This window comes from Macrotis lagotis, chromosome 1 (assembly GCF_037893015.1).
Source record: "Macrotis lagotis isolate mMagLag1 chromosome 1, bilby.v1.9.chrom.fasta, whole genome shotgun sequence".
In the NCBI taxonomy this organism is placed as follows: domain Eukaryota; kingdom Metazoa; phylum Chordata; class Mammalia; order Peramelemorphia; family Peramelidae; genus Macrotis; species Macrotis lagotis.
Genome location: NC_133658.1, coordinates 753778446 through 753792620, shown reverse-complemented (window position 1 = coordinate 753792620; position 14175 = coordinate 753778446).

The following is a 14175-nucleotide window of genomic DNA, read 5'->3' as shown; positions in this document are numbered from 1 at the left end:
CCCTTATTCTATTCTGGAAGCTAGTCTTTCTAGAAATTTATCAATTGAGAATGATAACAATAAAGACCTGATTATACTGGAAAAGTTTCTAGTTTTTCTGCATTATAGAAATCTATTGAGTTTTGAAAAATATTGCTTGTCATTTAAATGAAATGCTCATACTTATGCTTTCCTCTGTTATTTTTGAAAGGGGGAATATTGTATTTTGTACATTTTTTCCTTCTTATAAAATCATGTGTATTTTATTAAATTACTATTAATATATCCTATTATGTTTATAGTTTTCTTAATTTTGAGTAACTTCTGAATTTCTGATATAAATTCACCATGTTAATTTGTTATAGTAACATCTTGGCTAATATTTCAGTTAATATTTTCTTCTATTTCTCTTTTTTGATTTTCTTTATCCAATGTATCTCTTCCTGGTTTAGTCATCAAGACCTATTTATCTTACCTCTTCCCCCATATCTCTAAGTGGAGGACCTCATCTTTTTCTTTGTGGAGAAAATTGATGCCATTTAATAACAGGTCCCTTTTCTTGTCTTCTCTTCATGCCAAAAGCCACCCTGTTCTCCTCTTTTCCTCCCTCTCTCTGTCAATAAGGCAGTCCATCTCCTGCCAAGACCATCTCCTATTCATGTGTTTTTGAGAACCAAAAATTTGTGGAGCTTCTGTGGAGCTTTGTAATCTCGATCATTTACCATGTAACCCTTAAGCTCTTTTTTTGTGTACTGCTATTGTTTCTACTGCTTTCAATATGCCACAGCTTCCTTTGACATTTAAAAAACTCTCACTTGACTCATATCAGATATTTTTCCTATATATTTCTTCCTTTCAGCAAAATCCAAGAAAAAAGCATCATTTTGTGGCTATTAATAACAGTTCTCATTTCTCAAATTAAAAAGAAAAATAAGGTTCTGCAAAATCACTGAAAAGATGCTGTGTTCTTTAAATCTACTAATAATCCCTTAATTGTCATATCTGATGATCATTTATCAACCTATATTGTCTCAATAGAATTGAATCATCTGCCACTGCTAATTTCTTTCCTCCTGAATATTCTCTCCTTTCTGATTTTGCTTCATCTCAAACTCATGTTTCATTTTTTTTGTTTTTTTGTATTTTTAATCTCAAGTTTTTAAGTAACCCTTCTTTGTCTGGTGGGGAAACATTGTTTCTCCTCTCTAAGGTGCAGCTTACTTGTTGTGATTCTGTTCTCTGCTTTTTTTTCTTTCCTTTTTTCCTTTAGGTATCTCTTTCCATGTGGTATATCTTGTTTCTTCACTTGTATTTTAAACCTTAGTCATTATATTGCATCTTATATATTCTAATATTCTTATAAGCACTGGACAGGCCATCTCTATGTACTCTAAAAATTCTAAAAATCATGACATTTTGATACATTCATTTGTACTAGGACCACTATCTTTTACAAAATCCTGGTGGCATTTTGTGCTTTCAGGCCTTAGGTAGTCTCTTTGTTTTGTATGATACTTAATTGACCCTTGATTCAACAATCTTTTGTGTTCTTTACAGAACTCAATGGGTTAATGATCAACATGTTGGTCAGCCCTCTTGTATGATCACTCCTAGGAAGGGAGCTTAGGAGTAAATGTGACACTGCCTTCTTCAGTGGCTCCCTGTTCTCAAAGGCTTATATAACTAGAATCTTTATTACTATTCAGTGACATATTGGGGATAGTTCTGATTTGGGATATGACTTTTAATAGAATTATAGAAGCTGACTCTGGTTTGTAGCTGCTCTAATCAGAGCATTGATGGATTTCAGGTTCATTTTTTGCTATCTCTCCAATTCCTCACTTACGTTAGCTTCCAAATTTCTATGATTTGTAATCTATCTTTCCATAGCTATCACTTTCATGTTTATCCAAGCTAGTCTTATTTTCCCTGGTGAGACTCCTCTACTAAATTAACATACAAGTCATACATCAACCATCATTTGTATTTGCCAGATGTTAAAACCATCTTTCATTTCTGTCATATATTTCTTAGATGATATCACTTACTCTTACTTTTATTGAGTTCTTGTTAATCATATTCTATAGCCTACTCTCACCAAAAAATCACCTCCTTATTGCCTACTATGTAATGTTCATCTTTGATATGTTAGAGGTGGTGGTAAGGGACTTCTTGTCACATGACGATAAGATGAAGTCATTTTCTCTGAATCTCACAATCATTCAAACTTTTGCAAAATAGAAATTATGCACAAGAGAAATAAATTTAAGCTATATTCACAGTGTAACACACCAAAATCCTAATAAGATAACACATTTAAGAACAAAAAGGCTAATCCCTAACATGTTTTTGCCCTATCCATAACTAGCCATTGTGCTTGTAGTTATAGGGCTTTATAATATAAGCAACAAATTTTCAATAGAACTCTATTGTCTTCACTTGTCTTCTCATCTCTTGTCCCTTCTCCCATATCCACACACCCTCTGAACCTTAGAAAAAGAGTAACATGATCTGGTTGGGACTATAGATACGCAATGTGCTATGGTGCAAAGGTACTCAGCCAGAGAACTGAGAAACAGTGAACAGTGAACTCAGTGAACTGGACTGTGTGTGTGTATGTGTGTGAGTGTGTGTGTTTGTGTATGTGTTTGTGTGTGTGTGTGAGAGAGAGAGATTGGGAAATATTCCTTATCTGAAGAACTGGTATCTAACTAGTTCTAAACCCTTAGAAACATTCCAGTGACTGAGGTTAGTGAAAAGTAAATTTTCTAGATTGGGACTACAATTCAAGGAGAAATAACTATCCAGGGAAAAGATGTCCAAAAGTGAGTAATAAACATGGCAAGACCAAAAAAATTATTTATCAAGTACTTCTCATGTGATACAAGTAAAAAGAAACAGAATTCTTGCCCTCAAGTCATTTCCAATATGAATGAAGAAAGACAAAACACACACACACACACACACACACACACACACACACACACACACACACACACAAGAATAGAAAAGAAATGTGAGAGTATCCATGAGGGAAGAGGGTGATAAAATTATTTATGAGAAGCAGAAGCAAAATCAGAATGGTAATTTGGGGGACTAGATTTGTCCCCGAAATAAAAGCCTAAGAATGACTCATTTTTAACTGAAAGAGGATTGAAAGGCAGAGGAATATTTCTAGGTTGAGAAGGTGTTGAGTGAGGTATAGAGTGAAAGGCAACTCAGACATAGTAAAAAACGTCTTGAGAATCATAAGCAGAACTAGAAAAGGAATGAAAGAGGAGTTTAAGAGGAAAAAATATATTTAAATTACTAAAGATCTCAGGGGAAAGAAAATTCAGTTAAAAATATTGATCAAATCATACAGATATCCTGAAGAAATATTAATAACAAAATGGAATATGGGCTCCAAATCATTTGGGTCCAAGCATCTCATTGAAAAAATTACAGGATAATGGAACATTAATAAGTATTTCATGAAGCAGTGAACCCTATAGAACCCCAAGGAAACATAGGTCCATATATGATAGTCTCAAATAATTCAAGAGAGAAATTATGAATATGAAAGCAGAATGGATGATTTGCACAACAGGAATAATTGGCAGAAGAGACCAAATTGAATCCATGATAGCAAACCTCATTAAAGGCTCAAAAGAGGGAACAATTTTCCAAGAATGCAAAGAAGTGGAGGACAATCTAGAAGACAAAAAGAAGCTAGGAATGATATTAAAAGAATATTCTTTTTCTATATAAGCAAAATATATTAATCTTGAAAAAAAGAATGTAGAGATAATTTAAAGAGTATAGATATCCCAAAATCTTATAGCAAGTTCAAAGTAAAATCTGAAAAAAATAATGAGAAAACTGACAAACTTCTGAACACACACACACACACACACACACACACACACACACACACACAAAGTGTCAACTGAAAAAAAATCACATAGAGCCTCCAGAAGAGAGAAAATGCCACAAATTAATATATGTAATAATGTTCCAGTTCTAACTGCCACATACTACTACCATAAACTATTTCCATTGAAAAAGAGGACCTTTATATTGGAAATGTGAGGTTAGGAAAAGTTCTTTGCAATTTCCTAGAGGCAGGCTTTGTAGCATAGTGGAGAGAGTACCAGATCTGCAGTCATGTAGACTCATCTGTTTGACTTCAAATCTGGCCTCAGACCCTTGACAAAACATTTAACCCTGTTTGCCTCAGTTTCCTCACCTATAAAGTAAGTTAGAGAAGTTACTTCAACAAGAAAATATCAAATGTAATTACAAAGATTCAGAAAGAACTGAAAACAAATGAGCAACAGACTTTTGTTATAAGTTGAAAAATCCTGAGAAGTTCAAGGGCATAGGAAGACTCACTTTCCTAAATTCAAATCTGTGCTCAGTCACTTCCTATTTTGGCAACCCTGGGCAAGTCACTGATCCCTGATTGCCTTAATTTCATCTCTCAAATCAGCTGGACAAGAAAATGACAAACCACTCCAAGGTCTCTGCCAAGAAAATACAAAATGAGGTCACAAAAAGTCAGACACTATTCAGTAACAAAAATTTCCTGAATGCAATATAACTAGCTTTGCTCTTCTTTTCAACTTTGGATTTAGTTTACCATTATTCTAATTGTTTATCTTATTTTTATGCATGCTTCTAGACAAACTGCTGCATTTAGATGTATGTTGAATTCTAGGTGATGAATATTATTTCCCCACTCAATCATAACTAGTGGTTGAATAGGCTAAAAGCCTTTGAATAACTGCAGATCTCTTCTTGGAGAATCTAGATGTTCTGGGACTTTATGAAATCAATTCAATGTTACCCACAAACAAGAACAACTGGAGAACTTTCCTATCTACAAGGAATCTGTCCTTGGTTTAAACTGTGCATTTGTTCTCTTCTATCAAAGTGGGGAATATTTTTGGTAAATATGTGTTTGCTGACTTTGTACTTTGTCTAATATTTATTATCAGAAAGTCACTGAAGAGTATATTTTATGGGGGTGGCTAGGTTGCACAGTGGATAGAGCACCAGCCCTGGAGTCAGTAGTCTCTGAGTTCAAATCCGGCCTCAGACACTTAATAATTATCTAGCTGTGTGGACTTGGGCAAGCCACTTTAACCCCATTTGCCTTGCAAAAACCTAAAAAAAAAAAGAGTATATTTTATGGTGTTACATCTTCCAAGTAATCTTGAATGATCTTGATATAACAATGAAGATATCTTGTAAAACAGAATGTGAGATGGCTTTTTGTTCTGTCAAATCAAATGCTTTTTTGTATACAAGAAACACACTAAGCATTTTCATTCACTGCATTGTTCCTATGTATAGATGTTTTATAGTTGAATGTCATTCACAAAATCCTGCATGATCACTAAAAATATTTTCGTTTGGGATTCCCTTCATTAGTATCTAGATGGATCTCATAACTATCTTGCCTGATATCTCTATTACTTGAGAGAGTAGAAATAAATATTAGTAATTTTTGATGTTTTAAGATTATCTTTTTATTAAAATCAATAATTCCTTAAAATTCCCTTCCTCCTTCAGAAAATTGGTTGCTTCATGCCCTCACAATTGTATTGCATCCATTTCAGATCTCCTGTATATGTATTGATTCAATTCAGCTGCGTTTCCTATCTTTTTGCTTTAGTGACAATTTACTTCTGTAATAATCTCATGGACATTAGATTACAAATGTGTTTCCACTATCCTTGATATATAAAGCAGTTTATTGCAATAATTTTTACAATTTTTTCTATTTTTCCTTCTTTTTGTTGGTTTTCCTCATTTTTATTATAGATTAATTTTGGGTTGACTTTGTTTAATTGAACATCTTGACAAGTTTTCTTTAGATAATTTTAATTCTTCATTGGTACTCTCCTTTAAGAAATGATACTGCTTATAGTCATCTCACCTCTTGGTGAAATTTTACATATGTGTTTTTATTGTAATCTGATATAACTTTTGGCAACTATTTCTCTCTATTTAGTAATCAAGTAAAATGTCTAATGATGAACTCACTTTCAGACCTCTTGTGGACATTTTATAGTAACAATTAATTTATATTAGTGTAATTTCTAGACAAAGTTGTTATATGGAATTTTGATATTATTTCTCTTGCCCATTTCTCATTTATAAACAATTTGGGACTAAATCTTCTTGATTTCAGTTCATATCCTTTCATGATTACTATTTGTTTTGATTACATAAATGTTTTCTTATAATACATTATTTATAGTCTGTGCATAGACAACTAGCTGAAGAATATTAGAAGTAAATCTTTTCTTGTCTGCCAAAATTTCGTCAATTTCATACTCATAATGTTTTCTGCTCACTCTATCCAACACCTACATTTTGTTGTTGTTATTGTCAAGTTTGTTTTTATTTTTCCAGAAAGTGTGCATGATATTGAAGCATCAGATTTCTATATAATCAATAATTCTTTGACATCTCAAATTTTGTTCCTGGGCCATACTTTGCTTTACAGCTGCACATTTTTTACCTATACATCAGTCACCAAATACCAGAGGCTAGTCATTTGAGTTGAAACACTTCTCAAGTTCTTCACAGATTTTTCTCTCCCACTTCATATTCAATAGTTTACATCAGTGCATACTTGTTTCACTGATTATTTTTTTTGTTCAAACTTGAAACCAGTAATTTGAGTCATGGTGAATAAGAGATAGGGCCAAAAAGATTGACTTAAGTCAAGAATTTACTTGAGGTCTCTCCCAAATCTTCCAAATCCCTTTAAATAATGATTCTAAACAAATTCTAGAGTGACAGAACCCAAACAAAAAAGACAGAATAAGACAAACTTAGAAGACTGGCAAGAGTGGTATACAGAGTAGTTGGTAGGCCTACCAGCACTGACCAGTCTGTTTTCAGTAGACAGATAAGGGAGTCAAACAACTGGTCAGAAGAAGAATATAGAGGTCTCTTTCTAGCACTGAGGTAGGACTCTGTTGCCTTACCCAAATGCAGCTTCAGGTTGCAGTACCCACAGTCCCAGGAGGAGGAGGAGAAGGAGCAGTAGCACACCAAATCCTGTGATCTCAGGTCCAGGACAGAAAAGAGAGTTTGTGGTCACTAACAGATCAGACCACAGCAGGATATTAGTAAACACACCACTCCTTAGATCATACCACCACTGAAAATATGAAAATCCCTAGAAGTATCTCTGGAACAAACAATAACAAAAAAGTCTGACCATAGAAATTCAATATGATGACTAGGAAGATGAAAAATATACACCCAAAAGAAGATAACATTGTCAAAGTTCCTATATGCAGAGCTTTCAAGAAGAATAGGAATTGGTCTTAGACCATTTCAAAAAGGATTTTGAAAGTCAAGTGAGAGGGGCAGCTAGGTGGCATAGTGGATAAAGCAGCAGCCTTGGAGTCAGGAGTACCTGGGTTCAAATCTGGTCTCAGACACTTCATAATTACCTAGCTGTGTGGCCTTGGGCAAGCCACTTAACCCCATTTGCCTTTCAAAAAACCTAAAAAAAAGTCAAGTGAGAGACATAGAAGAAAAATTGGGAAAAGAAATGAGGGTGATAGAAGAAAATACTGAGAAGTGAGTCAACATCTTGATAAAGGAGACACAAAAAAATACTGAAGAAAATAATATCTTAAAAAACATCTAGGACAAAGAGTAAGAATAGATACAAAAGGCCAATGGGGAGAGGCATTCCTTAAAAAATAGAATTAGCCAAATGCAAAAGGAGGTACAGAAGTTTAAATGGTTTAAAGAAAATACTTCCTTCAAAATTAGAATCTAGTTAATGAAACCTAAATAGTTTTATGAGAAATCAAGAAACAATAAAACAGATAATATCAAAATACCAAAAACTGAAAAAATAGATAACACTATGAAATATCTCATTGGGCAAAAAAAGAACTCACCTCACCTGGAAAATACATCCAGGAGAGATAATTTTTAAAATTATGTTCCAAGAAATTATAACAGAAAACTGTCCTGAGATACTAGAACCAGAGTATAAAATAAAAATAGGAAGAATCCATATATCATCTCCTGAAAATTATTCAAAAGTGAAAATGCCCAAGAAAATTATAACCAAAATAAAGAACTCCCAAATCAAGGAGAAAATATTGCAAGCAGCCAGAAAGAAACAATATAAGTATTGCAGAGTTAACAATCAGAATAAAACAAGAATTATCAGCTTCTACACTGAAAGATCAGAGTGCTTATAATGTGATATTCTGGAAGGCTTACACCAAGAATCAACCACCCAGAAAACTAAGTATACCCTTTGGGGGGGGGGGATTGATATTTAATTAAATATGGAACTTTTGACCTTTTATGATGAAAACTCCACAGCTGAACAGAAAATTTGACTTTCAAATATTAGCCTCAAGAGAAGCATAAAAAGGTAAACAGGAAGGGGAAATCATAAAGCTAAACTTTTTACTTTGGAAAAACATGGAAAGATGTTCCTGGTAAGTCATAAAAGCTTTCTCATTATTGGGGCAGTTAGGAGTTTATATAGACAGAGAGCATACATGAGCTGAATATGAAGGGATAATATCTAAAAAAAATTAAAAATTAGAGATAAAAATATGCAGAGAAAAGGAAAGGGAGAGGTAGAATGGGGTGAATTGAACCCCATAAAAAGGCAAGAAAAAGCTTTTAAATGGAGGAGAAGCTTTTACACAGATGAGAGGGAGTAAGTGAACCTAACTCTCATTCAAATTGTCTCAAAGAGGGAATAATATCTTAGGATACAGCAAAGTAGGAGGAGAAGGAGATAAGAAAAGTTGGGAGTGTAAGAAGCGAGGAATGGGGAGGGGATAGTAGCAAAAAAAAAGGGCATGGTGAAAGTATAGAGAGTAGAATAAAACAAGGCAGGGTAGGATGGGGGAAAATACAATTAGCAAATACTAACTTTGAAAAAACTTGAAACAAGTTTCCCTTATAAAGGTTTCATTTATCAAACTTAGAGAACTGAGGCACATTTGTAATAAAAATTGCCATTTTCCACTTGATAAAGAATCAAACGATATAGATTATTTTGGATAAAGTAATTAAAGCTCTCCATAGATATATGAAAAAATGCTTTAACTCCCTATTGTTTGGAGAAATGCAAAGTAGAATGATACTGAGATACTACTTCTGATTTGTTAAATTTGTCATTGGGACAGGAAAGAACAGTGACAAATTTTGGAGGGGAGGTAAGAAAAATGTACTTTGGTGGGGTTGTGAACTGATTTAATCATTTTATAGAACAATTTGAACCTATGTCCAAAGAGCTATGAAGCCATACATAAGCTTTAATCTAGTCAGCACTGACTGTATTCCAAAAGAAATAAAAAACAGAGAGGATAAAAGTATATATGTACCAAAATATTTATAGTATTCCTTTTCTAGAGGCAAAAATTGGAAATCAAAGGTCTGGACATCAATTGGAGACTGACTGAACAAATTGTGGAATGTGATTGAGCTCATGAAATATTCTCAGAAACATCTGGAAAGATTTACATGGGCTGATGCATGGTGAGATGTACTATGTACAAAGTAACAATAATACTGTAAGATGATCAGCTATGAATGACAGATATTCTCAGCAATATAGAGTTCTGAAGGACTTATGATGAAACATGCTATCCATTCTTAGAGAAAAGACTAATGGTATCTGAATAGACTGAAACATAATTTTTTATACTTTTTTTTCTTGAGGTTTTTTTTTTGGTCTATATTCTCTTTCCCAACATTACTATTGTGAAAATGTTATGCATGATTCAACATATACAGAATAGACTATATTGAATTTTTTGCCTTCTCAATAGGGGTGGAGGTTTAAGGGAGGGAGAGAATTTAAAATTCAGAGTTTTTAAAATGAACATGAAATTGTTTTCACTTGTATCTGGGAAAAATAAAATACTAAATAAAAGAAAAAAACACAGTGATCAATTGTTCCATGAAATAATATTTATTGGGCAGATGATAAAATCCAATTGTGGCCTATGGAATAAGTAAATATTTTTTTTGTTTTTGGAAGAACTGCCTAGTTTATTGAAGAGAGGTGAATCAATAGTAGACTAAATACCTTATGATGAAACTATTTTGGATGTAATATTCCATGAAACAGGGGAGAAAGACCAGAGGAACAAAATGTATAAAGATATTTTTGATTCTGGTAAAGAAGTCACAGGGCAACTATGCTTAGGATGTGTTTCATTTAATCCATTTAAACTCCTTTTAAATGTTCAGGAGGAAAAAATCGAGGTGGGGAAGTCTTGCTTCCTTTATGAAATAATTTTGGTCATTAGAGAGTCAGTTTGAAAACATAACTCAGAAATTAAATAATAATTATCAATGAATATATGTAGAAACTTTCACATTTGCATGGAGCCTCAAAGGGATTTGGGAAGCGGATTGAATGACTGTCACCAACACATTACTAAGTTTGCTAAAGTAAGCAATTCTTCATTGGAAAAGACTGTGTCATGGGGCAATGTTACATCTAATTTTTTGCACTTCCAACTAGGCAACATGGTATGTGAACAAAGTGTATTTTTTTATTGAAATAAAATTTTATTAGGTAATTCATTCATAGAACTATGGAACCCTGCAAAGGTTTTACATATTATCTCTCCAAGGCTATTTTTCTCTAATTGAGGAAGACCAAGGCCTCATCAGAGGAAAACTTTCTAGAGGTCAGGTACTGAGATCCTATCATCAGCCTATCAGCAAAATCCCCAGCCTTTCAATTCTCAGTCCATTCATCTTTCAGTTTTATCACACATTATACTAAGAATTATTGGTCCCACAAAATTGTCATAAGATAGTTAGATGGCAAAGTGGATAGAGCATTGGACCTGGAACCAGAAAGTCTCAAACTCAATTTAGTTTTAGAACCTTACTAGCTCTCTGAAGCCTGAATAAATCACTTAACCTATGTTTATCTCATTTTCCTCAAATGTAAGATGAATATTATATCTACCTTCTAAGATTTTTGTGACAATATTTCTAAAATTCTTTGTAGAGTACCTGGCCCACAATGGGCATATAATAAATGCTTATTAATATTTTTCCTTCCTACATACTCTGAGCAATATTTTTCCATGTGAAAGAATCATATTAAAAGATGTGAAAGACAAGATGTCTTCACTGAAGGAATTTATAATCTCCTGGAAGATAATCTGATGCATATTTAATGGCATGAATAAATCAGTATTGTGATGTATGGTAATTGAGCATAAATGGGAAGTGGTTGATGTAAGTGACTATAATTAGTATTGCTTTTGTAGCCAAATCAAAAGTATGCTATCTTTCTCTTCTCTTCCTGTTTCCTCTCACCTCAATGAAGAAATTGTTGGACTCAATGATTACTTAAGGCCCTTCCTATTCTCACATCTTTCTATGAAAGAAAGATTTTTATCTTTGCACTGGGCATATTTTAGCTTAAACAATGTGACAGGAGAAGCATTATGTTATGATTATACAATACTGGGGCTTGGGGGAGAAGAGGAGGGGTTTTGGATCTATTCAATATGTGCCTGAGGTAAGCAATGATAGAAGTGTTCAGAAAATAAGGGAAGAGATATAAGTAATTAGAGAAAATAAGTTAATTAGGATTTGCAATTATAGTGTAGACCTGAAACCAGAACCTTCCTAGAAGGAACAGGTTGCATATCTGTCAGAAAAATTAGGTTTTATATTATATAATAATCTTCTTTCTCATACTAGATTGTAATCCCTGGAAGCCAGGGGCCATGTCTTCCACCACTTTGTATTCTACATCAAACTCTGAAATAATAGACCCTTGGCAAGAATATATTCAGTGTGTGGAGGCATGATTGATTAAAAATTTCTGATAAAAGAAATTTACTCATATTTAAAAATATAGAAGAAGACAGCTTATTTTAGGTTTAAGTTTCATTTGGAGGAAAATTACACAGAAAGATTCTAGAAGATATTAGAAAAAATTCTGTATTGAAAATGAGAAAAGACCTGAATTTGTATGTTGCTTCTGATATTAGCTGTGTGATAGGAGGTAACTGAGAGGTATTATGGTGATAAATGCTTGATTTTGTTTCAGAAGACCTGGATTCAAATTCTGGTCATGTCATTTTCTACGTCCCTGATTTTTGGAATATGACTTAATGTCTGAATGAAGACATCTTTTTACCTTTGAGTCTAACATCCCATGAACCTCTCTGAGACATTGTTCTGATTTGTAAAATATAGAAAAAAAAATTTGCAATACCTTCATTACCATGTTGATATGAAGAAAACGTTTTGAATGTTTACCTGGACAACTATATAAGTTGATTTTTATTAATCATTTTTGCTATAAAAAGACCAATAATGACTAGATTGCTTCTATTTCAGTGGGGATTGGTATAATTGGTATCTGCTAATTACTAATTCAAAACAGATCAGAAAATACCTTTGACCCCAGAAAAGGTTAAAATGGTCTGTATAAATCTGGGAGTCAAGATGACAACATAAAGGAACATTTTTGCCTGACATTCTCCTCTGAATAACTTAACAGCACATCAATTTGAACTCCAATTGGCATAATCAACAAAAAGGTTAGAATGAGTTATTTTTCTTTTCCAGGATAGCTTAGAAGAACAGAAAGAGAAGTCTGCAGCACTAGTATACAAGTTTGCCAAAAGAACTATGTGGAGGATGTTGCCCAGCTTTGGGTCTTGGAGGTAACTATCACCATAGGAATAGGAGATGCATTAGCAGCCACAGACTTGGTGTCAAGAGCATTCAGTACCCAAAGATGATAAAGGAATTGAATGTCAGTTAAGAAAGTGATTCAGGAGACCTGTGTGCATAACTAAGCACTTCAAAGTATTATAAAGTAAGATCAAGAAAAGATAACAAGAATTACTGAACTATCTTAAAGTTATGGTTAAAAAGAACACAGGCATCATATATCTATATATTATAAATAAAACTATCCAGAGATATCTTGGAACCAGAAAACAAAAAAGAAACTGAAAGAATCCATCAATCACCTCTGAAAGAGACTCCAAAAATGAAAAAAAAATTCCCAAGCTTCCAAGTCAAAGAGAAGAATCCATGAGGTAAAAAATTACAGCAGAACAGAATATTTGACATTCAAAAAGAGCCTAATGAGAAGCATAAAAAGGTAAACAAGAATGAGAAATCATAAAGAATTTAAAAGTTAAACTGTTTACATTCCCAAATGGAAACATAGTAAATGTAAACTCTAAGAAATTTGTCTTTGTTATTCAGTAGTTTTTCAGTTGTGTTAGACACTTCTAAATCTCATTTGTGGTTTTGTTGGCAAAAATACTGGAGTGACTTGCCATTTCCTACTCCAGTTCATTTCTCAGATGAAGAAGATGAGGTAAACAGGGTTAAGTGACTTGCTCAACATAACACAGCTAGTAACTGAGATTGGAATGAACTCATCACAATGAAATCATTCTTGGGTTCCTTATAAGGAGTCTTCTTCATCATCAGGTATGAGTCTGAGTTTATTGCATTAGGATTATCTTAAAAGAAAAACAAGGGTTAGAGGGATATACTGTAGAAGGAAAAGGGAAATTATTTCACCTAAAAGAGAAAGAGCTTTTACAATGGAGGAAAATATAGATGGGAGATAGCAATACTTAAACTTCATTTGATTCACTGACTCACACAGGGAAAATACATATAAAATGAGAGATAAGCTTGAAATTCATTTTACAAACCAAGTATTTGGGAAAAAACTAAGAGAAAGGGTAGAAAATAAGGGTGATAAGAGAGAGGAAAGATTAATGGAGGTAGAGGTCAAAAGTAAAGCAGGCCTTTGAAGGAGAGGCAGTATACAAAGACAGAAAAATAAATAGAAGAAATTAGATGGAAATACAGTTAGCAAACTAAATTATGAATGTGAATGGGACGAATTCATCAAAAGTATGGAAGAGAATAATACAATAAATTAGAAATAAGAATCCCCCAGTATTTTGTTCACAAGAGGCCCATTTGAAATAGAAAGAAGCAGTTAAAATGAGAAATGGGAACAGAATTTATTAAGCTTTAAATGATTTTTTTCATGTCAGGGATAGCAATCATATTTTAGAGAAAGCAAAAGTAAAAAGTAGAACCAATTAAAAGATGTAAGCAAGGAAACTACGTTTTGTTAAAAGGTACTATAGAGGGGCAGCAAGATGTTGCATTGGATGGAGCACTGACTCT